A 26,618-nucleotide genomic window follows, 5' to 3' on the forward strand; every position below is an offset into this window, starting at 1 on the left:
CTCCGTCCGACCCATCACCCTGTGACCAACCTCACCCCAACAAACCAGGGTGCGACATCTCCGCCCATACAACAGCTCGAATGGCGGGGCGCCAATGCTGGAATGATAGCTATTGTTGTACGCGAACTCTGCAAGTGGTAGGTGGGAATCCCAGCTCCCACCGAAATCGATGATACACGCCCTCAACATATCCTCGAGGGTCTGAATGGTCCGCTCGCTTTGACCATCAGTCTGTGGATGGAAGGCTGTGTTGAAGTGCAACCGTGTGCCCAGCTCCTCATGAAACTTCTGCCAGAAGTGGTAGGTAAACCTGACATCCCGATCAGAGACAATGGAAACGGGAACCCCATGGCGAGACACGATCTCGCGAACGTACACGTCGGCCAATTTCTTGGCCGATGAGCTCTCCCGTGTGGCCAAGAAATGGGCACTCTTGGTCAATCGATCCACGATGACCCATATAGCATCAAACCCCTTCGCCGTCCTCGGCAACTTGGTAATAAAATCCATCGTGATCTGTTCCCATTTCCACATGGGGATCTCCAGGGGCTGCAGCTTGCCATGCGACCTCTGATGCTCGGCCTTGACCATCCTACAGGTCAAGCACCTCTCGACGTACCAAGCGATTTCTCGCTTCATGCACGTCCACCAATAGCTCAAACTCAAATCCCGGAACATCTTGGTGGCCCATGGGTGAATAGAGAAATGATACTTATGAGCCGCCTCCATAACCGTCTGCCTAACCCCGCCAGACATCGGAACCCAAACTCGACCGCATCGGGTCAATAATCCCCGACTATCCTGCTCAAACTGTGTATTCTCACCCTTGATCCTCTCCAGCTTCCAATTCTCCGGTCGCATGCCCTCAACCTGGGTATCTCTGATCAGACTCACAAGCGGGGAGTCCACTGCTAACCTCATACATACCGTTGGGGTGGAAGACCCAGCTGATTTGCGGCTAAAAGCATCCGCAACCACGTTCGCTTTACCAGGGTGGTAAAGGATCTCGCAATCGTAGTCCTTGACTACATCCAGGCACCTGCACTGCCTCATGTTCAGGTTCGGCTGATCCATGATATGTCTCAAGCTCTTGTGATCCGTGTAAATGGTACAACGGATCCCATAAAGGTAATGTCTCCATATCTTGAGGGCGAATACCACCGCCCCCAATCCAAGTCATGCGTAGAGTATCTTGTCTCATGCGGCTTCAATTGCCGCGACGCATAAGCTATCACTTGTCCTTTCTGCATGAGGACCGCTCCTAACCCTGTGATGGATGCATCACAGAACACCACAAAATCCTCAACTCCCTCCGGGAGTGTCAAGCCTGGGGCCTCGCACAACCGCTGTTGGAGGGTCTCAAACGCCCTCTGCTGCTCAGGGCCCCCCCGGAAATCTACCCCCTTCCTCGTCAGACGAGTGAGGGGTACCGCAATCTTGGAGAAGTTCTGTATGAATCTCCGGTAGTACCCTGCCCATCCCAAAAACCTCCTGATGTCTGAGGGAGATTTTGGAACCTCCCACTGCATAACCACCTCGATTTTGGTCGGATCGACCAAAATCCCCTCTTGGTTAACGAGATGTCCGAGGAATTGGGCCTCTCGTAGCCAAAACTCACACTTCGAGAACTTAGCGTACAACCATTCTCGTCTCAAAACTCCCAACAACTCCCGCAGATGCTCCTCATGCTGCTCTCGGGTCTTGGAGTACACTAAGATATCATCTATAAACACTATGATCGAGCCATCGAGCATCGGTCTACTGACCCGATTCATCAGGTCCATGAACACCGCTGGCGCGTTGGTGAGCCGAAACGACATCACCACGAACTCGTAATGTCCATAACGAGTTCGGAACGCAGTCTTCTCCACGTCCTCCTCTCTGAGCCTGACCTGATGATACCCAGACCTCAAGTCCATCTTGGAAAACCTAGATGCACCTTGCAACTGATCGAAGAGATCGTCTATCCTTGGGAGTGGGTAACGGTTCTTCACCGTTAATTTATTCAACTCCCGGTAGTCAATGCACATCCGGTGCGAACCGTCCTTCTTCCGGACAAAAAGAATCGGTGCTCCCCATGGAGAATTGCTCGGACGAATGAACTGCTTGCCTAGCAGTTCCTGTAGCTGTGACGACAGCTCCTGCATCTCTGGCGGTGCCAATCAGTACGACGCCTTAGTGATAGGGGCCGCACCTGGCACCAGGTCGATCCTGAAGTCGACCTGCCTCTCCGGAGGTATCCCCGACAACTCCTCCGGAAACACATCTGCAAACTCCCTGACCACCGGTACATCGGAAACCGAAATCTGATCCCTGACCCGCGTATCTACAACATACGCTAGATAACCCGCACACCCGTGCTGAATGTACTGCCGAGCCCTGACAGCTGAATAAAACCCTGATCCCACTTTGGTGCCCTCACCATATACAGTCAGTTCTCCCCCACTTGGGGTTCGAACTACCACTCGCTGGCCCTCGCAATCAATCATAGCACCGAACCGACTGAGCCAATCCATGCCTACAATCACGCACACCTCCCCCATGGGAATCAGAATCAAATCTATCGGAAAGGACACCCCGAAAATCTCCAAATCACACCCTCGATAAACCGAAGAAGCAGAAACCCCGTGTTCGTTGGCGATAGACACTCGCAACGGACACTCTAACTCGCCCACTGGCACAATGAACTCCCTACTAAATGACTGAGATACGAAAGACCGACTCGCCCCCGAGTCAAATAAAACCAAAGCAAGCAAAGAGTTCACTAAAAACGTACCTAATCACAGGTACAACAGATAAGCATAACACAATTATAATAAATGAGATAGAGGGGAGAAACATACCGGCAACCACATCTGGCGCTGCCCTGGCCTCCTCTGCTGTCAACTGGAAAGCACGACCCTGAGCCTTCGGAGGCTCTGCCCTGACTGGTCTCCCATCCGTGATCCTCAAGGTAGTCGGCGCTGGAGCCTGCGCCGGCTTGGCGGCTAGTAGAGGACACTGGGCCTTCATATGGCCCACCTGCTCACAATGATAGCAAAGCCTGACTCCGGAAGTCGGAGTCGGCTGCCTGCAATCGCTGGCCAAAGGGCCCTGCTTGCCACATCGGTGGCACCCATTCCCTGTCCGCCACATCCCTGAATGAGCCTTCCCGCACTTCCCACAAGTGCGGCCTGGCTATCCCCCAGTCCTCGTATCAGCGGTCTTGGACCGCTTTGGCACCGGCTGTGACTGTGTTGGGGCCTGCCGCTGCTCTCTCAACTGCAACTCAATCTCCAACTCACGCCGTCTAGCGGCCTCCTGCAACTCCAGAAGTGTATCACATCGCTGGGTAGACACAAACTGACGGATGTCAGTCTTGAGCATGCTCAGATAACGGGTCATCTGAGCCTGCTCGGAAGCAAACTCCGGGCAAAACATCGCCCTCTCAGTGAACATACGGGTGATCTTCGTCACCGACTCCCCATCTTGTCTCAAACTCAGAAACTCCTGTGCTAAACGCTCCCGCTCGACCCGCGGAATGTAACGGGCACGGAACATGTCTCTGAACTGCTCCCAAGTAACAGCAGCTCTCTGGTCATCAGTGTATGACCCAGTCGCAAGTCTCCACCAGTCCTTGGCCCCGGACCTTAGCAGGTTCAGAGCACACCTGACCTTCAGGTCAGTAGGACACGAGCAGGTGAAGAAACACCCCTCCACATTCGAGATCCACCTCATAGCCTTGATGGGATCCTACGTCCCATCAAAAGTAGGGGGCTTTGTGTTATCGAAGTCCCTGTACTGAAAAACTCGCCCCGCTCCCCCTCCCGGCGTTGTTACAGCCGCGGTGGCTGCAGCGGCAGTTATCTCAGCGAGGGCTGCATATCTGTCGTCGAAATACTCCATCATAGCAGACTTAATAGTCCCGAACAACTCCGGAATCGGACCCCGGACAATCTCGACCACCTCCTCCCGGATGATCTCCCTGACCCGATCCTCTGTCAACATTGGCCCCTCCTGGCCGATAGCCTCAGGTGCCACTGGGGCCTCCTGATCACCCTGTCCTGATCCTGATCCGGACCCCGACGTGAAACGCCTCGTAGCTGCCATTCTGAAACATAACAGGAAGATATCAGACAATCCGCATAAGTAACTGGGAACCAACTCCCGACTAATCCCTAGGGGTTGTGACTTCCTTGCTACGCGTATGGGTCCTGTACTTTCAGTAGTACGGGCCCATACTACCTTCCACACCTACCCATATTTGTCTCAAGTATCACCACAACACCCTAACAACATACATATCATAGAGAACACTCAATCTTCACTCCTAGAGGAAGGCTAACCGTCTCACAACTGACCTACCGGTCCCCTACAACTCACCCATCCATGAAACTTCCACCAACCCCTGCAGCCCTAGTGTATGCCAGTCATACATAATGCTAGACCCTATAGATTTTCGAATATCCAATCCTACCCTAAGCTCCCAATCAAACAAGAACAGAACATAAGGCTAAATCAAACATTCTTAGGCTATAACATCTTAATTATGTACGACCGTGATGCATACACTAAGCAACTACAGTAATGATGTCAATTTCATATAAGGGAAACGCTAGGCTATCAGGCATCATACAATTAGGCAATTCTATCATGCAATTCCTGAAGACCCCTAGCCTAGCACTAGCATGCTATTCTAACATATCTCATAATCAAATAACTTGTATGGTATTTTGGGGTCTACTTACTGGCTCTGGCTGATCGTACATCCTGCATCCTCCTTTACTTATTTTGAAAACCTTTTTAAAGAAATTATTTTGAAAATCCTTTCCTTGATTTGAGACTGGAGTTACACGCATGTTCCTCCAATTCACTCTAACCAAGGCTCTGATACCAACTTGTTACACCCAAAAATTCAAACCAATTTAAACTTTTAAAAACATTTCAAACCATTAAAAATCATTACAACTTTGTTTTCAAAATGTATAATATCATAGTTTTTCCCAGAAACATTGACAAAACATGAGGAGCTGTACGATCACGCCTTCGTCTTGCCGCGATCCCCTGATGTGCCTGAAACATTAAACTGAAACTGTAAGCCCAAGAGCTTAGTGAGTTCCCCCAAAATACCCATACCCGCAACAATACACATAGAATCATAACATCATACTATGGGTCCAATCAACCACCGGGTTGGAATACCCCAGGCCCACAACCAACAGGTTGGATTGCCAACACACTATGGGTCCAATCAACCATCATGTTAGAATACCCCAAGCCCACAACCAACAGGTTGGAATGCCGACATACTCTGAGTCCAATCATCCTCGGGATGGAATAATCACGGCCCACAACCTACAGGTTGGAATGCCCAGGTCTATTGGCCTTGGCACCAAGCAGATAAGCCTCAACCACCAAACAAACATGTGCACATATAATGGATAATCACATAACAGTCTATAGACAATACTTGATCTAACAGATCTTACCACATAGCCCATAACACCATCCTATCTACCAGGATGCCAATCTAACAGATCATACCACATATCATACAATATTATCCTACCCTCTAGGATACCGATCTAACAGATCATACTAGCATAACATAACCATATAATAATCCAAAGGGCCGACCTTGGTGCCTTAGACCCTTGAGTATAGTGAGGAAAACTCACTTTGAAACTGTCGTCTGAAACTAGAAAGCTCAACTCCCGGATCACCAACACGAACTCCACCACGTATAGTTACCATAAAACCCTTTTTCATAAATCTCCAAATTACCAGAATACACTCAGAAGTCAACTGGTCAACTCTTGGTCAAAGTCAAAGTCCACAGTCAAAGTCAACAGTGCATGTTGACTCGACTCGTCGAGTGCAGTTCACCGACTCGTCGAGTCCTTCCTGAACTCGAGAAGTCGTGAAATCCTTTATTGGCTCGTCGAGTTCCCCTTTAACTCGCTGAGTTCATACGTGTCCAAGAATTGGGAGAAACCCTAGCCGACTCGCCGAGTCTTCGAACGACTCGCCGAGTTCAAGGCAATCTTCAACGGACTCGTCGAGTTGTTCATCAACTCGTCGAGTTCATGGCCATCTTCATATGACTCGCCGAGTCGACCTTGCGACTCGCCGAGTCCCTTCAATCCTTCATCCATACAGATGCTTTTTAAGCCATGCTGAGGCTCCATATTGTAGATCCAGCTTCCCAAGGCATGTTTATCACGTAAAGTTGCAAACTTTACGTGCATGCTAGGTGATAATGACCTACACAAGCTAAAGAAGGGGTTCTAGGCAAAAGAGCTTCACCAACATGATAAAGACTGAGACGTTATGATGATAAGGGCCAATATGAGCCTAAATCTGAAGTTTCAACTTCAGATATTGGTTCATCACTCGAAATGAAACACTAAATGCCCAAAATGGTCCCAAAACTCAATATAGAAAGGGGGTTCAACTAGAAGAAGCTCAAGGTGATGACCTGATACCTCCAAATGGATGATAAACTAAGGTAGGCTTCAGATCCCCAGCTGTTCCTTGTTCAAAACTTCTTGGTCTTCAAACCTTTCCTCACCAAATCCCCCTTCCAAGCTAAGAAGCACACCAATATAGAGAACAACACGAATTAGGGTTTCTGAATTCGAGGGGAGAAGTGAGAGTGGCTAAGGGGGGATAAGTGATCCTTAAATAGGGTGCAAACCCCCAAAATTTAGGGTTTCATCTGCCAGCTCCTACTCGTCGAGTCCCCTATTGGACTCAGCGAGTAGGTCACTAAAACACGCGGACCAACCCGCTGCTACTCGATGAGTCATAGCGCCAACTCGTCGAGTAGACCTTCAACGTGAAGTCTAAAAGGAAAAATATTAATAATACCTGACGGTTGGGATGTTACAGCCTTTTTGATGAGACTCTTGTTATCTCACTCAATGAAATCAAGATCAATGAGAGCCTCAACATCGTGGAAGAACCCGTAGAAATCATGGATAGGGAAGTCAAGCAAACGAAACAAAGTCGTATCCTGGTAGTGAAGGTTCGTTGGATTGCAAAACGGGGACCTAAATTCACTTAGGAGTGAGAGGATCAAATGAAGCATAAGTATCCTCATCTTTTTCCTTAGTCCATGTGTATTTCTTAGACTTAATTTCAGGACGAAATTCCCTTTAACAGGGGGATGATGTGACAACTTGTAATTTCTATCTTGTAAAAGTCAAAATTGGTCAACTAAAGTCAAACATTCAATCAAGGGTCAAACTTTATTTTTTTTTATTCTATCTTAAATGGGTTAGAGTAATGACATTTAAGAGTTTAAACCTTGTATTCAAGGTGTTATGTGTTTAAGAAGGGAATTAGTTGGAACCGAGAAACTTCGCACTTCTCTTCTTCTCTCTTCCCTTCGGACGGCAAACCCTCGCAGGGCCGCAAACGAGCCTTTGGCCGTGAACAGCCTTTGGGCCGTGAACCGGCTTCGGACCGTGAACACTTGCATCCTCATCATTCCACCAAAATCACACGCTAGTTTCCAACCGAAATCACTTGAATCTTCTTCATCCTTTAAGATCACTGGGTCGTGAACTCAAGAACATCAAGTGTTCTTGGGCCGTGAACACTCCATCTTGGCCGTAAACTCCAGTCAATCACATGATTTCCGTTCTAACACTTCTTTTATAAGTGTTCCTTACATCCTAGGTTGTTTTCCTAATGCCTTAGAGGTTATAATACTAATTGAATGCCATTATGTTGCCTAATTTGCTGTTTAGGACTTGTTTTGTCCCGGGATCTAGCTTGAGAATCAATCATCCTATATCGAACATTTAATCGTATCACTCACACAAAGTGAGTTCATACCCCTACAAATTACAGTGTTATATGCTTTTAAATGCTTTTCAAATGCTCTTAAGGGGGAGAATACAAGTAGAAAACAATACAATTATGTTAAACAATTACATGTGAAAACATCAAACAAAAGGATTTCTTATACTCAAACACTTGTTAAAACCACTTTAAAATTATTCTTGGATTTATGTATAAGTATGCTTTAACGGACTTAGGACTATTGCTAAATACCTTGACTCCTGTTCCATGTTTGGTTGTGGGCTTAGGGTAGGATCACTAGTCCGACTGTCGGCTCAAGCATAGTTATGCTTGCTAAATATATACATGAATATTTAAACCCCCATTTTTAAGGAACATACTTAACTCAGTTGCTTACGTTGAACAATTGAGTCTTTTCTACAAATAAGTAACAGTTCAAACATGCATACTAGTAAACAATAATAGGTATAGTTTAGAGTATCACTACACACTATTGCTAGATCAGAGAAACATACATGAAACAAAACATACTACTATAACAAGATCACGAAGGAACATACTTACTATAACAAGAATAAGATAACTAAAATGTGAGATACTATTTCATGATATGGCAATATACTTGTAATGTCACGTTTTGTAACCAGAGTCTCCTGCAGGGAGAGCGTGAGTTTTTGTATAGATCTATACGGGATTGACCATCCCACACCTTACTGCTAGCTACAGTGGGACCTGTAGGTCTACGGGTGACAAATGTCATACCATTTCGACGTCCGAAGAACATCGTGTTTTATACTAGTCAATCAAGCATGGTTATAACCTAATCACATTTAGCCTAAATTAACCATTTTGGTTACAAGGTAGTTAATGCATCAGTAGCTTATCTTATAAATATGGAAAACTTGCATTTTATACTATTTCAAGTACAAACATATACTTTCACAAGAGAACAAACATACAAAACTGTCGGGTCTTGGGTAGAAAACTACGTTTCATTTTTAGAAGAAAATATAGGATTTTCTGGGAAGTATACAAACATTTTATTAAACAAGCACAAACATTTTCATGAAACAAACACAAACCTTTGGCATTAAATACTTATGCACTCACTCAACTTTTATGTTGATACTCTCTTTCAAAATAACTTGTATTCCAGGTCACCAGTAGACAGGTACACTGGACCAGAACTTGAGAAGACGGAGCATGTTCAAGACTTGTCTTTTATTTTGATATATTTTTCCTGTCTTACAACTACTCACAGAACACACATGTATTAACTCTTCTATTAATGCAATGAATGTTGTTGCTTGTTTTACTATTATGCATTTTTATGATACTGTACATGACGTCCTCCGCCCCCGAATGTGTAACATCCTGTTTGAAATAGAGTAATTAAATAATAAAACTAGAACCCCAAAAGGTAAATTCATAGTTTATATTAATATATATTGGCCCTAAAACCAATAAAATTTAGCGGAGAGTGGTTTCAGGTAGCCAAATGATATAATTTGTACTTTCGAGGGTTAAAGTGTAAATTCAGGATTTATTTCGTAAAGATTTTTAAAAGTCAAGGCATGTTTGGTAAGATTAGGACTTAATTTGAAGAGATTTTGGGAGCTAAGGGCTTAATGGTAATATATGGACTTCTTTTGAAAATAAATTATAAGGGATGGGCCGTTTAGTAACTGTTGGATTTGTTATGAATAGAATTCTAAGATTAAAGGTGTAAAAGGTAAATATGTGGACTGTTTTGAAAAGGTTTTATGGAAGAGGGGCTAGTTGTGTTATTATGGGGAATGAGCTTTGGAGGCGTCGGGTATATAGCTAGTGAAACCCTAACCCTAAGGCATGTGTTGTAGCCGCCAACCCCTAGGCATCGGTCGCCATTTCCCCACCCTCCTTCTTCACCTCCGATCGCCGCCATAACCATAGAAGCCCCTCAACCGCCAGTGGCATCACCGAGTTTGACAGCTCTCATCTCCGCCTGCTGCCTCATCGATGAATGCCACCATTCCGCCACCTGATGCCGCCTGTCATGTCGTGTATGGCCGGAGAAAACCCCGAGAACGAAGGGTGAGCTGTAAATGAAGAAGAGCTGGTCGCGAAAGGCCAGGACCTCTCGGTTAGACCACCTTGACTCGCAATTCTATCCTTGAGGTGTTCGACGTCATGAGCGCCATCTGTTGCAACCGGAGAAGGCCTGTGACCGCCGCCCGCTTCAGAACTCTTCCCATTGTCCCGCCGTCCGCTGTTGCTGCTGCCGTGAGAGTCGATGATGTCGCCGATGGTGCTCCTGCTGCCGTAACTGTGCATAACCGGGGGTGGCTGTCATCGCGAAGCACCGCCTGCCAGTATCCAACCTCCTTCTGCCGCCCCCGTGAGCCGCCATTGACCACCACTACCCGAGGTGGTAGTGGGTGGTGCCCCACCAGCAAACCCTAATTGACTTAATGAAACCCTAATGGGCTTAAGGATTAGTTTTGGGCCTATTGGGCCATGTTTGGGTGAAAAACCCTAATTAGGGTTTAGAAAACCCTAATTGTGAGTATTTGGGCCTTAGACTTATTTGGACCCACTTTTGGGCCGTGGGGGATTGGATTGTGTATTAAGCCCAACTACACCATATGATTTATGACTTAATGGATTAAGGCTTAATGGGTTAAGTAAGAAACACTTAACCCTAATCGTCATTTCATGTGGAAACCCTAATTTCACTTGGGCCTTGAGTTGGGCCTTTCCATTGGGTTTGGTGATTGGACTATTAATGGACTTCCAAGAATAAGCAAATGGACTAAATAATTATATGGGTTTTAGGATAAGGCCCATGTGAGAGTGTTGGGACCAATTTGGAAAATTGGGCCATTGATGGGTCATAATTGAGCCTTTATGATTATGTAATATTGGGCCATATATTGGGCTTTGGCCCATTACTTGACTTTTGGGCTTTTGGAGTGTGAGTTGGTCTTGGGTATTTGAACCCAATTACTAATTGGGTATTGTTTGATGTTGACAGTTCGGGAAGCTGTCAACCAGCAACTGGAGTTTCATCCGCGGGACTTCAGCAGTGTCAGGTGAGTTATCCTCACTATATCAACAGGGTCTAAGGCACCAAGGCCGGCCTTTTATGATTTACATCCTGGTTTAGGATGGTTGCTATTGCTATGCTAGATTTCATCCTGGTTCAGGATGGCTGCTATGTTAGATTACATCCTGGTTAGGATGGTTTCTATGTTAGACTTCATCCTGGGTTAGGATGGTTGCCATGATTAGTGATCGGTTAGATCTGCATGTTTACTTGTTTATTTGTATGTGCACATGTTTGTTGGTATGGGGAAAGGGTTGAGGCAGGTCCTGCTGTGTGCAGTAGGCCAAGACACCCTAGGCGGACCGGGTAGACTGCATGCCCGGGTCGGGCAAATCTAGTCTGGCCGAAGGCCCAGCAAGCGGTCCGGATAGGCTGAAGGCCCCGAGGAGGGCGCTTCAGATGTGCCGAGGGTCGGAAAGCGGTCCAGATAGACTGAGGACTGGGAGTCGGTCCAGTTATACTGATGGCTCATTATGCATGATGTATATGTTTGCTTATATGTTATATGATATGATTATGATTGTATGGCGTTGGTATTTTGGGGGTAACTCACTAAGCCTTCGAGCTTACATTTATCGATTATTGTTTCAGGTATTCTGATGATCGCGGGAAGGCGAAGGAGTGATCGTGCACCTCCTTACATTTTCATGATTGATTCTGGGGATACTCTGATGTTTAAATTATTTTGAAAGTAAACTGTAATAACTTAATGGTTTTAAATGTTTTAAAAAGTTTTAAATTGGCTTAAATTTTTGGGATGTTACAAGTTGGTATCAGAGCCTTGGTTTGAGTGAATTGGAGGAACACTCGTGTGACTCCAGTCTCAAATCAAGGAAAAGATTTTCAAAAGGATTTTTCAAATGGTTTTCAAAATAAGTAAAGGAGGATGATGGGTGTACGATCAGCCGGAGCTAGTAAGTGACCCCAAAATACCATACAGTATTTGATTATGTGATATGTTAGAACAACATGCTAGTACTAGGCTAGGGATCTTCAGGAATTGCATGATAGAATGGTCTGATTATATGATGCCTGATAGCCTAGGGTTTTTCCTTATATGAAATTGACATCATTATTGTAGTTGCTTAGTGTATGCATCACGGCCGTACATAATTAAGATCTTATAGCCTGAGAATGTTTGATTTGGCCTTATGTTCTGTGCTTGTTTGATTGGGAGCTTAGGGTAGGATTGGATATTCGAAAGTCTATGGGGTCCAGCGTTATGTATGGCTAGCATACACTAATGTTGCAGGGTTGGTGGAAGTTTCATGGATGGGTGGGTTGTGTTGGGCCGGGAGGCCAGTTATGAGATATATAGCATTCCTCTAGGAGTGAGGATTGAGCGCTCGTTATGTTATGTATATTGTTAGGGTGTTGTGGTGATACTTGAGACAAATATGGGTAGGTGTGGAAAGTAGTATGGGTCCGTACTACTGAAAGCACATGACTCATACGCATAGCAAGGAAGTCACAACCCCTAGGGTTTAGTTGGGATTTGGTTCCCTGTTATTATATGGATTATCCGAGATCTCTCTGGTGTATCATCAGAGTGGTGGTTATGAGACGTCTTGAGACCGAATCCGGATTAGGATTGGGAGCTGGCAGCCAGGATAGGCCAGTATTATCAGAGGATCGTGTCAAGGAGATTGCTCGGGGTCAGATTTCGGAGATGTTTGGGTCTAACAAGACCACCATGGTTGAGTAGTTCAACGAGCGCTATGCATCCATTGCTGAGACGGCTGCCGCAACAACTTCAATAGTTGCAACATCGGCAGGGGGAGGAGCTGGTCGAGCTTTCCAATACCGAGACTTGTTACTGGGACCTATTCTGATGAGTCGAGGGCTGCAATTATTTGGATCAGGGAGATGATCTATACTCGTTATATTCTGCGGGTTAAGCGGGAGATTCTAGCACATGCGTTTCGAGATTCGAGGCTTCTGGAGGTTTGCTCGAGGCCGGAATGTGAGTTGCGGGGACTCCGGAAAGGAGTAATGATTATGTTCAGCTGGAGTTATGCAGCTGGAATTAGAATGGGTAATTAATAGGATTGGAATGTTGTTTTCTAGGGCAAGGAATGTGCCCTTTCAGTTTACGAGCTCGAAGGATTGAGCAGGCTTGTGACCCCAGGATCAGGTTGTATTCTAGCTCGGGGTTAGTTGGTCGCCGGGATTAGCGACAGCAGTTTAGCGCTGGTAAGCGCGGGTGGGTCGATGTGTCATAAGTATTTTGGAGGTCCATTTCGCCTTGGATCTATTGTATCGGACGGTAAGGATTGATTGTGCGATCTATTGCACTTTCGGGATTGTAGACTATGTCTTGGGAGTGGTTATAGTCTGGTTTAGGGAAAAGGTTGTTTCAGCTACTACAGTTTAGCTGTGGATGACTGTGCTGGTGAGCAAGTCAGGGAGCGAGACCCTGAATGATATGATTTCTAGAGCCGAGAGCGGGAGATTTATTGGAGCACTTTGGGAAGAAGGGTATTATATGGGAGGTCTACGGACAGTGTCCCACATGATGGTTATACGGCATTGTCAGGATTTAGTGGGGCATCTATCTTTGTATTTCAAGATTTGGGGGTGGGATCATTAGAGAATTAGGGACTGTTGGTGTCCCTGGGATTCAGAAAGTATTCATCTAGTTTTTAGAAGTGTGCTATCATATGGGGTTGGCTAGTAAAGGAATACTAGTTGGAAAGGTCTGGTTGTCATCAGATCGCTCGTTGGAAAGTGAGAAGGATTGGAAATTTCTCAAATTTTCATGTACTGTGAAGACTTAGTTGAATCTAAGTGGGGGAGAATTGTCCCGGAATGCAGAAGCAGGATCAGTTTTGAAATGGGATAAGTTTCGCATCGTTGTCAGGAATGAAGACAACCCAAGTGGCAGTTTGGTTTAAGAGTTGTGTGAGTTGGGAGTTCGGTAAAACTCCCCAGCATAGGAATCGTGTCCTCTCGGTTCTTGATAGCAGAATTTGGGAAATCAGGTTGGGATTCTAGCCATGATTTTAGTTCAGTGGTGTGTTAGGTCGAGTGCGTGTTCGACCCGGTTTGGAAAGTGTTGTAAGACTACAGGGGTAGCCGTAGCATTCACTAGTGGTCAGTTAGTGTGGAAAGTGTTGTAAGACTACGAGGGTAGCCGTAGCATTCACTAGTGGTCAGTTAGTGTGGAAAGTGTTGTAAGACTACGGGTGTAGCCATAACATTCACTAGGTTGGTAGATAGCATGAGAGCGTTATTAGACCACGGAAGGGACAGTAACACCCACCAGTTCGGGTGCAGTAGTGAGAATATGGGAATCCACGAATTGGATTTCGGAATTACGCAGATGGATTAGACCTGATCGAACCAGTGGTAAGAGTGTAGGAATGCCCTACAATTTATGAGATCAGGGAAGCAATGGACTGCGTAAGGTCATTCAGGATATTAGGCTATCATTGGTCGGGTAGCAATCACTTTTAACCTTGGATTTGACGACGTCAGGATTCGACACTCGGACCCGATCGGTTGGATCGGGAGGTTATTAGAGCCACAGTGGCATGATAACTAGTGACAACTAGATCCAAGGAAGGATTTCGTTTGGAAGTCGTGTGAGGCAACTATGTGGGAGCCCTTTGGCTCCGCAATCGGGCCGGGACCCGATATTTCAGATGATCGGCGAACGAATTGAGACCAGGCAGGTCTCGGTAGGTTTTTGTCACACCCCAAAACCGGAACGGCGGAAACGTTCTAGGGTGGAGGACGTCATGTTTAGTATCACAAGACATGTATCATAGTAATCGAAGTAATGAACAACCATATCATTAGAAAGAAAGTGTTTACAAAGTGTGCGTTCACAAAACATAGAAGACATAAGCAAATAACAAACAAGACTTGAAGCTATTATGCTCCATCTTCTGAATTCCCAGCGTGAGTACCTGTCTACTAGGCTCCTAAGTATACAAATTATTTGAAAGAGTTGATCAGCAATTAAACTGGCGAGTTCATAAGATTTTAGTGATGTATGTAAGTTGTAGAAAGTTGTTGTAAAATGTTGTTGAAACTGTAGTTGAAAAATGTAGTAAGTTGTAAGTTCTGTTTAGAAAAGTTTCCATGTTCCTCTTAGAAAATCCTATGTTTCCTACTTCGATGAAAGATACGTAAAAATGATTCTACAATCCTTTCTACGAGTACTAAATGGATACAAGTGATATAAAACTCAGAGTAAACAAACAATAGACTGTGCGCATCTTCCCTAAGCCCACAACCAAACAAGGAACAGGAAGTAAGGCGGACAGCACACATCCCATTGTTTGTTAGATCATTGTTGTATATAACCCTGGCGTATTCACTTGTTACTCATGGAGTTAATTGTAATGGTTCCTTTATATTTAATGAAAAGATTCTTTAAGAAAACCCTTATTCCTTATAACAAAATGGTGACCACAGTGATTACTTCTATAATCACTTAGTTTATACTGACTATATATGATCTAATATCGATTAGATAGTTAATTGGGTGAATCTGCCCTAAGCCCACAACCAAACAAGGAACACGAAGTAAGGCGGAAAGCACACATCCAACTACCTATTGGGTATTAATGATATATAACTGTTGAAAAATGTTTTTATATGTGATCATAACTGAAATAAGACGAATTGGTTTTATATTATCTAACAAATATTATCAGTTATTTCAGGTTGCGTGGATTCGTGCTTAATTATGAAATAGAAAAATATGCAAAAGACGAAATACGCAAAGACGGAAAAATAGACGCAATATTTGGTCGTTTGAAGACAAAACAAATCAAGACTAAAATTGTCAAGAATTTAAAAACCTCAAGGGTCAAAAATGGAAATTCAATTCACAATTGGATATATATATATATATATATATATATATATATATATATATATATATATATATATATATATACAAGTGTTCGTGTGTGTATATATATATATATATATATATATATATATATATATATATATATATATATATATATATATATAATGGAAAGAAATGAACAAAGCAAAAAGAACCCAACACCATGTGTGCTACCAATTATTACATCCACCAACAAATTCTTTTTCATTTACAAACACTAGTGGAAGATTTCTTTTGATTCATTTTTGCATATATATATGTATGTATACGTGAGTTTTGAGAGAGAGTGGAAGTGTAAGTGTTTTAGTCTTTGTGTGTAATAATTCTCATTACTCACTCAACTCCAGAGGAATAAACACATAGCCAACCTCAAAATACTCTCCAAACACCCTCCAAATACCCTCCTTAAACCTCCTCCAAAAACCATTTCAAATCACCACAACCATCACCACCTTGCTGTTTTTCGACATCAGAATTTGCAAGTTAAGAAAAAATTCACCAAGCACAACTCAACAAGATAATACGGGAGAGATTTGCACCGCAAATTATTCAGGACCTTACCTACATCTAGGAATTTTCCTCGATTTTTTTGACCACTGCAAACCCCAGAGAGACGCGAGAGAGAATTGGCTATCCAGAGAGATTTACTACGAAAATCTATATTCATAACCACCCAAAGCTCTTTCAACATCACCCTCTTTGTTACCTTATACCACCAAAACTACAACCTTATTCCACCTTCTACCACCCTCCAAATATCCACTTCAACCTCATCAAATCACCTTAAAAAAACCCATACCCACATACAAAAAACATTACCCGTGTATTTTGTATCGTTTTGTATACAATTCATTGTTACATAAAAAGAACTTATTGTTACTTACCGGATTGAACTTTGAACAAATAGAAACACAGTCTATTAAGATCCAGTCCAACCCTAAGCCTGTTAGTCATTTATTTGACTAACAACTTGACAAAACAGTCGTTCCACAAGTCCCGTTCTAACACCACCTACTATATATATATTTATATATTTTATTAACGCTTTATGTCATTTAAATACTGTCATTTATTTCATTTATAGCTTTCAGTCATTTATAGCTTTCCAGTATTTATTTATTCCGCACTTCTTATCTTTCCGCATCTAATCTCATTAAATATATATATCTGTCACCCAGTAACTGGTAGCCGAGCCTTTTATTCGTGGTAATCAGATTGTAATATATTTCTAACAATTGGTATCAGAGCTTTTGTGATTTACCTTGAAATTTTTGTCGAAAACTTTTGGTTAGCGTTTATAAACCTTCCATAAGCTTTTCTTTAAAAATTTCATTTTAATATCACTTGTTCAAAATCCTTAAAAAAAAAAATTAAAAAAAAAAATCTTAAACAAAAAAAAATCAGAGCTTGTGTGATTTACCTTGAAATTTTTGTCGAAAACTTTTGGTTAGCGTTTATAAACCTTCCATAAGCTTTTCTTTAAAAATTTCATTTTAATATCACTTGTTCAAAATCCTTAAAAAAAAATTATTAAAAAAAATTAAAAAAAAATTTTAAAAAAAAAAAATTCTTAAACAAAAAAATTCAGAGCTTGTGTGATTTACTTTGAAATTTTTGTCGAAAGCTTTTGGTTAGCGTTTATAAACCTTCCATAAGTTTTTCTTTAAAAATTTCATTTTAGTATCACTTGTTCAAAATCCTTTCAAAAACAAAAATTTTATTATGTCTTCTGCTAATTATTCCAACATGAACTCTGTTTCTATTGCTAACAGCATGGGATCTGGTTCACGGGCACCCATACTTATTCCTGAAGAGTATAATTCGTGGGTTGGCCGTATGAATCTTCATCTTAACACCATAAGTGAAGATGTCTGGAATTGTGTAGAAGGAACATATGTTACTCCAGAAAATATGGCTACTCTTGCTACAAATCAAGCCACTCTTGCTGAAACCGAAAGAAGGCTGCAACTCCAAGCCAAAAAGGAACTTGTGTCTGGAATTCCCCACAGTATTCTAAGTCAAATGGATGACATAATATTGTTGACTGCAAATCAAATCTGGGAAAATTTAAAAAATCGTTTTTGTGGAAATCAAAGAATTATTGGAAACAAAAGAACATCTGTTTTAAATGAATTCGATAATTTTAAGATGCTTTCATCAGAAACCATCCATGATGCTCATGATAGGTTCAATTTTATCATGGTAAAAATGAACAATTTGGGCATCAAAAAGACACAACACGAGATAAATCTCAAATTTCTAAACAATCTTTACGAAAGCTGGAAGATGGTTAAACTCATCATTCAGGGAAATCCAGCCATTCATACTGAAACTTTATACAATTTGTATGGAGAACTTCAATCGTATGAATCCTCGATTGACCCACCAACCACTACAACTTTTGGAGGACCACTTGCTCTCGTCTCCACATCTTCTCAAAACCAAACACCTTTTAATGAACAAAACTTCAATCATTTTAATCAGACATCTTTTCAAAACCAACCCTTTTTGAACAATTCTTTTGATCAATCTGATTTAAATGATGAAGCAGACTACCAACAACTGTGTGCTTTGGTAGCAAACACAAACCTCCAGAGATTTATTCCAAATCACGGTCAATCGAATTTTAAACCAAATTTTCAAAACCGACCATCATTTGGACAAAATAATTCTGGATTTCAACCAAGACCTCAACCTGTTCAAAACAACTCAGGTTTTCAACCAAGACCTTATTTTGGACAAAATTTTCAAAGACCTTCCTTCCAAAACAATTCAAACCAAGGTTTTCAAAACCAGGGATTTCAAAACAATCCCAACTCAAGTCATCATAACAATAACCAAAACAACAGTTTTCAAAACCAAAACAGAGGATTCCAAAATCAAGGTTACACTAATCAAAACAATGGCTTTCAAAACAACCAAAATTTTGGATTCCACAGAACCCTTCCCAATCTTCCCAACAAATCCAAACTCAATCTCCTAAAAGACTTCCGATTAAAAGTCAAAAGGATGACAGTGATCAAGAAGTGATCATTTGTCACAACTGCAAAGGAACTAATCACCATGCCAGAGAATGCCGAGCCAAAAACAAAACCAAAGTCAAAGACTCAGCATACTACGCTCAAAAAGCCGATGAATTAAAGAAACAGGAAAATCAAGATAAGCAAAGAGCATTGATGGCAATCCATGAACCAAACGTGGAATACTGGCCAACTTCTGAAGACGAAGCTGACAATGAACCAACACAATCAAACTTCTGTTTCGTAGTTGGTGTTGATAGACCTTCAAGAGCTCCAAACGTCATAGAACAGGTATGGTCTATGATCTCTGAACTTGGTCTTTCGAAATCAATTTTTGAGTCCCATATAACCAAGATTGAGAAAAGTCTAGAAGCTGATCTCAAAAAATATCATGACACAATGATCAATTCCGATATCTGCAAATCTGAGTTACAAACCTTGCAACTCAAATTTGGAGAATCAACAAGGATAAAGAACAAATTGGAAAGAGACGTTGAAAGAAAATCAGAAGATTATAATCACGTCTTGGAACAATTAAATCAAACCCTAATTCAGAAAAAGGATTTGGAACAAAAAAATCAGTCAGTCATTTCCTCTGAAACAAAAGATGTTTTAGAAAAGGAAATCCTTCAGTTGAAACAAAACTTTCAAGAATCAACTGAAAAATACAAAACTTTAAATGAAAAACTGACTGATTCTTTAAACCAAACCAATTTTCTTGAATCTGAAAACAAAAGATTGATATGGAATATGAATTCTATCAAAATTGCTAGAAAACTAAGTGATGATGTTTTCACCAAAGCAAACACCTTAGGAACTGGCAAAATTGATACGAATTACAGACCAGGAATTGGAAGAGAATCCTTTGAAAATGAACTAGCTAAACAAGAAAACATGACAATTTGTGAAAACTCTGAATCCACTCTTCCAGATCTTTTCACATCTGCTAATGAGGAAGATTCAGATGACGAAACAGTTATCAACTGTAGCCCAGATGACACTGCTTTCACTGTTTCCAAAAAGTCTATCAAAAGAGTTGTAAAATCTGAAACAAACTCTGCTAGTTCTTCAACAAACCAAATCAAACATACCAATGAAGCAACCATAACCCCACTTAACAAACCAAAGGATTTTGAAAACAAACCAAAGAAACGTGTTAAACCATACGTCATACCTCAAAAACAGGTTTCCAAACAAAAACCAAAACCTTTTCAAAAACCTTTTGAAAACCGCTTTCAAGAGATCACCTTTAAAAATTCAATGAACTTTCATAACCGCCAATCACATCCCAGATATGAAGAGAACTTTTCAAAAAAAATTTCACATCTAGGATATCATTCACCAAATCACAGATTTTATCAACCAACGAATTTTCAGAAACAAATCACTTTTTGGGAAAATTTGATAAATAAAATCAAACCTCAACCATTCCATCCTTATAAACCAAACTATTATAGCAATATGAAGTCAAATGCTACAAGAAGTTCGGTAAACAAAAAACCCAAAATAAAAACAACTAACAAACCAGGACCCATTCAGATTTGGGTACCTAAATCTTCTGTCTAAATTGCAGGTATCTAATGCTGGAGAACCCAAGGATGATACATGGTATATTGATAGTGGCTGCTCCAAGCATATGACAGGAAACCGAAACTACCTTCGTGACTTCAAACCAACCCAAACCAATCAAGACGTTACCTTCGGCAACAACATGACGGCAAAAATCAAGGGTTATGGAAACATAACAAATGGTAACTTCACCATAAAGAAAGTTTCCTATGTCGATGACCTGAAACACAACCTCATCCGTGTTTCTCAACTGTGTGATAACAATCTTGAAGTTCTATTCACCAAACAAAGAAGCTTGATCATGGACGCCAAAACCAAAGAAATCATTGTTGATTCTTACCGTGCCGGAAATATGTATCCACTTGACATGGATCTTATCTATGGTAAACCCGATATATGTCTGCTATCAAAAGCCCCAGCAGATATTAGTTGGTTATGGCACCGCCGCCTTTCCCATCTAAACTTTGGGTACATCAACAAACTGATCGGCGATGATCTTGTTAGAGGACTGCCACTTCTGAAGCTTGATAATGAAACTCTGTGTGTCGCATGTGAAAAAGGAAAACTTTCCAAATCAACTCACAAAAGCATCTCAGAATCTAGTGTATCCGAACCACTAGAATTGTTGCACATAGACCTTTGTGGCCCTGCCAAAACCCAAACCATACAAGGGAAGAAGTATATTCTTGTTGTCGTTGATGGTTTCTCGCGCTTTACTTGGGTCTTCTTCTTAAGACTAAAATCAGAAGCACCTGAAGAGATGATCAACTTCATAAAACAAATCGAACTGAAGCTCAAACGACCTGTTCGAAGAATCCGAAGTGATAATGGTTTAGAGTTCAAAAACAAGACTCTAGATTCATTTCTCAAAGACAAAGGAATTGAACATAACTTCTTAGCCCCATACACTCCACAACAAAACGACGTTGTCGAAAGAAGGAACAGAACTCTATGTGAAGCTGCAAGATCAATGCTTATCTTCGCTGATCTGCCACAATACTTCTGGGCAGAAGCAATAGCCACAGCTTGCTACACTCAAAATCGTTCCTTAATCCATAAACATCTTCATAAAACACCATATGAAGTCATTAACAACCGAAAACCAAACATCAAATTTTTTCATATTTTTGGTTGTCGATGCTTCATAAAGAACAATAAAGACCACCTCTCAAAATTTGAATCAAGGTCGGACGAAGGAATTTTCCTTGGTTACTCATTTTCTTCAGCTGCTTATCGAGTACTGAACAAACGTACCAGAGTAATTGAAGAAAGTACCGATGTTCATTTCGATGAATTTTATGTCAGGAAATTGGATCGTGAACATTTTGGTTCAAAAATGATCGATAATATTTTTCAAAATCCAATTCAACAAACACCTTCTCCTGACAGAGATATTGAAATCGATCGTGATTTACTTTTTGAACAACCCAAAACCGCTTACAATTCTGAACTTCTAACTACTTCTATTGATTTTACAGGAACGACCACTGACGGAACTCCACAAACAAACCGAAATGATGCAGATCAATTCAAGGGGGAACCACCTACACATACTTCTTCATTGGAACAAACACCAAATCCTCCTTTAAATACCCCATCCCCAAATATCCAAAACAATCCCGATGCATCATTTATGGGGGAACCTTCAAACCTATTACAAGATGAAACTCCCGGAGAAGAACAATGGGATACTGAAATTCCAATTATTATAGCGGAAGAGAATCGCTTAATAAAATGGACCAGAAACCACCCAACTGACCAAATCATCGGAGATCCAAACTCAGGCATCCAAACTAGAGCCGCAACTTCTAATGATTGTTTATTTGGAGCCTTCTTATCCATGACTGAACCCAAAACCATACATTCTGCTCTCAAAGATCCAGACTGGGTAAAAGCTATACAAGAAGAGCTAGAAGAATTTGAAAGAAATGACGTATGGAATCTTGTCCCTACCCCACCCGATGTTTCTGTTATAGGTTCAAGATGGGTATTCAGAAACAAAACTGACGATCAAGGAATCGTTTGTCGAAACAAGGCACGTCTCGACTACGATGAAACATATGCTCCAGTTGCCAGAATTGAAGCAATTCGCATCTTTCTTGCATATGCTGCACATAAGAACTTCAAAGTATTCCAAATGGATGTTAAATGTGCATTCCTACATGGAGAGTTAGATCGCGATGTATACATCCAACAACCACCAGGTTTCGAATATCCCAAATTTCCTGATCACAGCTTTAAATTGCAGAAAGCTGTCTATGGCTTGAAACAAGCACCCCGAGCCTGGTATGCCACATTGACAACCTTTCTCGAAGAATCAGGTTTTAAAAGAGGTTCAATCGATCAAACCCTCTTTCGTAAAATCTATAATAAACATCTTTTAATCGTACAAATATATGTTGATGACATTATTTTCGGTTCTACTGATGAATCTTTGAGTATTAAGTTTGCAGATCTAATGAAGAACAAATTTGAAATGAGCATGATTGGGGAGATGACTACTTTTCTCGGACTTCAAATCAAACAGTCAATTGATGGCATTTTCATCAACCAAGAGAATTATGTCAAAAACCTACTCACTCGCTTTTCAATGGACAAATCCAATACCGCAAAAACCCCAATGGCTTTTGGATACAAAATCGATGCAGACTTAAATGGCAAACCTGTTGATCAGAAAAGATATCGTGGAATGATCGGATCACTCTTATACCTCACTGCCAGCAGACCTGACATCATGTTTTCTACATGTGTCTGTGCCAGATACCAAGCAAATCCTATGGAATCCCATGTAGTTGCTGTGAAACGCATCTTTAAATACCTAAAAGGCACTCCCAAACTTGGCCTTTGGTATCCAGCTAAATCCGATTTTCAGCTGAACGCTTTCACCGACTCAGACTATGGAGGATGCAAGTTAGATAGAAAGAGTACATCTGGTAGCTGTCAATTCCTAGGAGGTAGACTAGTGAGTTGGACTTCAAAGAAACAGACTTGTGTATCCACATCAACAGCAGAAGCTGAATACGTCGCTGCCGCCAGCTGTTGTTCGCAAGTCATATGGATGCAAACTCAACTGCGAGACTATGGCTTCAAAATTTCACAAATTCCCATATTTTGTGACTCAACCAGTGCAATTGCCATTTCTCACAATCCCGTTCACCATTCCATGACAAAGCACATCGACATTCGATATCATTTCATCAAAGACAACATTCAAAAGGGTCATATCGAATTGCACTTCATCAACACCGAAGATCAAATTGCCGATGTCTTCACTAAGGCTCTCGATGAAACAAAGTTTCAATACTTCCTAGGCCGTCTAGGAATGTTAAATCCAGATAACATCCATCCTTAAACTTTTACTTTTTGTTTGTACAAAAGTGTGTTTACTTTCATTCAAAAGGAAAATTCAAAAACAATTGAAAATTGCTTTCCTTTCAAAAATACCAAAAACATTCAAATAACCAATATTTCCAAAAACATTCAGAAAAACAAATCTTCAAAAAAAAAAATTAATAAAAGACTTGCCATAATAAGCTTTTATAGAACCTTGTGATTAATCTTCTCTTGACTTAATTTTCAGATGCTTATGCTCGATGAAGATTTTAAGTCATATTGATTCTCAATTGGAGTGAAGGTTCAAATATCCTACTTTTCATAATGTATATAACTTTATTTCCTTCGATTTTATTTCATTATTGACGATTTTAAACAATCAAGGGACATAAGGTTAGGAGGTTCAGATGAAAACAAAAACCCATGTGAGAATTTGTGCCTCGTCGATCTAAATCATTGTGGAAATCATTTCTTGTGAGCTTAGGTGTGTCACTATTGCTTATAAGGTATACCCAATTATACCTTGTCACGGTCTCATTTTTGCTTAGATATCAAAATGATCAGGGATGATACATTCATTTCTTACATACTAGACAAACTGTCTTTTATGCCACCTATCCCTACCTAGATAAAAGTCAACCAAAAATGAAGACTTGCGATCCCATGATCCATCAAGCAAACAACGACATATCCTTACAAGAAAACCAAAGGAAAAACAAATATCTATCAACATCTAATCCTCAAAGACAAATCAACAAGAAAACAAATGGATTCAATAAAGATATACCAAACAAAACAAAAAAAAAATATATTCTATATTTTGGTATTTTCAAACAAACTTTCAACCAAATGGTTATTTCAAAACAAAAATCATAAAATCCCGCGATTTGTTTTAACCATTTTTCACAAAAGAAGATATCTCAATCACTCAAGTCAAATACTCTTAAAAAGGTCTCAAATGTAGCAAATTCTCAATGCTAAAACAAAATATCTTTTTACAATAAATCGATATTGATCAACAAACAGGATACTATCAAAGAAGAAGCTGCAACAACAATGGATTTCCCGGGATACTGTAGCCTTCATCACTAAAGAATCTTAGTTGCAAACTGCACTATGAAAATTGCTAAACCCCTCTACATGTATTTCCCGACGGAGAGAGAGTGAACTTTAATGGCATGAATGAAGAAACCCGCTGAGTAATGCCGAAACCAGTCTTATGTGATTGATTATCTAATAATGCGACTAAGTGACTTTACAGGAAAAGCATAGCTGAACACCTCCGATATGAGTGTGAGTCGTCAGAGAGAGATATCACTCATTTTTAGTGATCATTAACTTGTTCTGCTGCCAGAACAACCAAACACCCAAGTGAAGTGTGAGCTATACCTATGAGCGTTCATCTGAATCGACCTGTTAGACCACTTTTCGTCATTAATAATGCTATAAAATCTAAGGAAATTTCTTTAGATACATATATGACTACCCTTTGATAACCGAACCCGAGACTTTGATTCGGAAACAAATTTCTGAAAATCTTTTACATAAGATATGTTAAACCAAGTCACAAACTTTCAAAACGATTACAATGGTTTTATATATATCTTCTCATTGACAAAACTTTTATCCCAAATCTTCAAGATTAAAACTGTTAATGTGATTATATCTATCCTTATTTCATCAATGATCACATAGGGGGAAATTGTTGAAAAATGTTTTTATATGTGATCATCACTTAAATAAGACGAATTGGTTTTATATTATCTAACAAATATTATCAGTTATTTCAGGTTGCGTGGATTCGTGCTTAATTATGAAATAGAAAAATATGCAAAAGGCGAAATACGCAAAGACGGAAAAATAGACGCAATATTTGGTCGTTTGAAGACAAAACAAATCAAGACTAAAATTGTCAAGAATTTAAAAACCTCAAGGGTCAAAAATGGAAATTCAATTCACAATTGGATATATATATATATATATATATATATATATATATATATATATATATATATATATATATATATATATATATATATATATATAATGGAAAGAAATGAACAAAGCAAAAAGAACCCAACACCATGTGTGCTACCAATTATTACATCCACCAACAAATTCTTTTTCATTTACAAACACTAGTGGAAGATTTCTTTTGATTCATTTTTGCATATATATATATATGTATGTATACGTGAGTTTTGAGAGAGAGTGGAAGTGTAAGTGTTTTAGTCTTTGTTTGTAATAATTCTCATTACTCACTCAACTCGAGAGGAATAAACACATAGCCAACCTCAAAATACTCTCCAAACACCCTCCAAATACCCTCCTTAAACCTCCTCCAAAAACCATTTCAAATCACCACAACCATCACCACCTTGCTGTTTTTCGACATCAGAATTTGCAAGTTAAGAAAAAATTCACCGAGCACAACTCAACAAGATAATACGGGAGAGATTTGCACCGCAAATTATTCTGGACCTTACCTACATCTAGGAATTTTCCTTGATTTTTTTGACCACTGCAAACCCCAGAGAGACGCGAGAGAGAATTGGCTATCCAGAGAGATTTACTACGAAAATCTATATTCATAACCACCCAAAGCTCTTTCAACATCACCCTCTTTGTTACCTTATACCACCAAAACTACAACCTTATTCCACCTTCTACCACCCTCCAAATATCCACTTCAACCTCATCAAATCACCTTAAAAAAACCCATACCCACATACAAAAAACATTACCCGTGTATTTTGTATCGTTTTGTATACAATTCATTGTTACATAAAAAGAACTTATTGTTACTTACCGGATTGAACTTTGAACAAATAGAAACACAGTCTATTAAGATTCAGTCCAACCCTAAGCCTGTTAGTCATTTATTTGACTAACAACTTGACAAAACAGTCGTTCCACAAGTCCCGTTCTAACACCACCTACTATATATATATATATTTAT

This window comes from Lactuca virosa, chromosome 1, assembly GCF_052849685.1.
Source record: "Lactuca virosa cultivar CGN04683 chromosome 1, Lactuca_virosa_CGN04683_v6, whole genome shotgun sequence".
In the NCBI taxonomy this organism is placed as follows: domain Eukaryota; kingdom Viridiplantae; phylum Streptophyta; class Magnoliopsida; order Asterales; family Asteraceae; genus Lactuca; species Lactuca virosa.